This window comes from Penaeus vannamei, chromosome 2 (genome assembly GCF_042767895.1).
Source record: "Penaeus vannamei isolate JL-2024 chromosome 2, ASM4276789v1, whole genome shotgun sequence".
NCBI lineage: Eukaryota > Metazoa > Arthropoda > Malacostraca > Decapoda > Penaeidae > Penaeus > Penaeus vannamei.
Window position 1 is genome coordinate 38,786,589 of NC_091550.1, and position 2,500 is coordinate 38,789,088.

Consider the following 2,500-nt stretch of genomic DNA (forward strand, 5'->3'; position numbering starts at 1 on the left):
TGATATGGATAACAAATGATAATGTTGATGACGAAGATGACAATAGCAACATTAACAGTAACGGTAACAATTAAGCAACTGATATAGAAATTGTAATGGTAATAGTAATAGCAGCAGCAGTAATAGTAACAGTTACAAAGAATGATATCAAGCAATTTAAATATATGATGAAATTGTCGGAGTACTTTTTCCTAAGAATTTCAAAATATATATGCATATATATATATGAACAAAAACATAATAGCAAAAATCGCAGAAACAAAGCTTTTGTCGATGTGCTGAATTTCAAGTAAATGATAAATAATGTATCTTTAGGGTTAGCGGAAGTGGGCGGAGCTACGACGACCGCTAACCAGGACCTTCAACTAAGAGTAACTTTCTCCTTTTAGACGCTTCTAACCAACGGCCTGATGGTCTAGGGGTATGATTCTCGCTTAGGGTGCGAGAGGTCCCGGGTTCAAATCCCGGTCAGGCCCTCTCTTTTAAGAAGCTGCGGTTGAAAGAGGCGGTGTGAAATTATGCAAATAATACATTTCACAAAATAAATGAGAAAATTCATTATATTTGCCAATGTTAACGGATGTAGAGAGCTTGCGAAATAGAAATGACATAAATGATATATTTACCAGGGATATAAGTGAGTGAAAGCGTGCACATGTCTATAAGCCCATGAAGAAGCAACATGTCTCTCTATCTGTTTTAATTTCTTATATTTCACTGTTATAGGGTTTTAACAATACTGCGTTGTCACCCGTCTACTATCAAGAAACTATATTCGTATATATAATATATATACATATATGTATGCCTCTCTCTCTATCTATCTATCTATCTATCTATCTATCTATCTATCTATCTATCTATCTATCTATCTATCTATCTATATATATATATATAACGCATATATAACCATATGTGTGTAGGTAGGTATATATATATATATATATATATATATATATATATATATATATATATATATACATATATATATATATGTATACAATAATAAATAAATAAATATATATATATATATATATATATATATATATATATATATATATATATATATATATATATATCCATATGTGTGTAGGTATAAAGACGATTATATCCACTATTACTCCGCCTACAGCAATAAAACTAAATCTGGGGTTGCAATTGGCTTCTTGCTTCTTTCTCTAAGGATCTCCAGTCCTGAGTTTCTTGAGACTGAGGTTTCATATGTAATTAAATTTTTATGCAACATAAAGATCAAACCCAGTGACATCCTCTGACGTCCTCATATTGCCTCCATGTAACGTTTCCCAGGCTATTAGCAAATACTTTGGAAACAGTGAAAATCGCCAGCACATCCGGGGAAAAGATACACGATATGATACGAAGCAAGAGAAATACACATATGTATATATATTATATTTACGAATATAGTTTCTTGATTGTAGACGGCTGCCAAAACAGTATTGTTAAAAATCCTATACCAGTGAAATATAACAAATTAAAACAGATAGAGAGACATGTTGCTTGCTCATGGGCTCAAAGGCGTATGTGCACGCTTTCATTCACTTATATCCCTGGTAATTATATCATTTATGTCATTTCTATTTCGCAAGCTCTCTACATCCATTAACATTATCAAATATCAGGAATTGTCTCATTAATTTCTGGAATGTATTATTTGCATAATTTCGCATCGCCACTTTCAACCGCAGCTTCTTAAAAGAGAGGGCCTGACCGGGATTTGAACCCGGGACCTCTCGCACCCTAAGCGAGAATCATACCCCTAGACCATCAGGCCGTTAGTTCTAAGCGTCTAAAAGGAGAAAGTTACTCTTAGTTGAAGGTCCTGGTTAGCGGTCGTCGTAGCTCCGCCCACTTCCGCTTCCCCTAAAGATGCGTATTATTATTAGAATATATTTATACAATATTTATAATTTACACGAAATTCAGCTTGTCGACGAAAGCTCTGTGTCTGCGATTTTTGCTTTCATGTTTTTGATCATATATATATATATATATATATATATATATATATATATATATATATATATATATATATATATATATATATGAATGGAAGAACACTCTACTGTGTTGATGCCATGGTAGAAAAACCCACAATGCACAAACTAGTCTATGCATTGTGGGTTTTTCTACCATATATATATCTACATATATATTTTGAAATTCTTAGGAAAAAGTACTCAATTTCATCGTATTTTTCATTGCTTTGATATTATTCTTTGTAATTACCATTATCAATAACGATAACTGTTATTATTACTGCTGCTGCTATTACTATTACCATTCCAATTACTATATCAATTGCTTAATTGTTACCGTTACTGTTATTGTTGCTGTTGGCATCATCATGATTACCATCAACATTTTCATCATTGTTATCCTTATCGGCATTATTATCATTATTTTTTTTTGAGGGGGGGTCTTTAATATTGTTGTAATTATTGTCTGATTCACTGTTCAGGTTAGCATTTTCATTGTT

The 2,500-nt window shown here is 32.1% G+C and overlaps 2 non-coding genes across 2 annotated transcripts; one reads left to right on the forward strand and one right to left on the reverse strand.

Moving 5' to 3' along the window:
• Window positions 1-404: 404 nt before the first annotated feature.
• Window positions 405-476, forward strand: TRNAP-AGG (transfer RNA proline (anticodon AGG)). Its single transcript has one exon. It is a non-coding gene; the product is annotated as a tRNA-Pro (tRNA).
• Window positions 477-1,723: 1,247 nt separating this feature from the next.
• On the reverse strand, window positions 1,724-1,795 carry TRNAP-AGG (transfer RNA proline (anticodon AGG)). The gene has a single exon. It is a non-coding gene; the product is annotated as a tRNA-Pro (tRNA).
• Window positions 1,796-2,500: the final 705 nt, after the last annotated feature.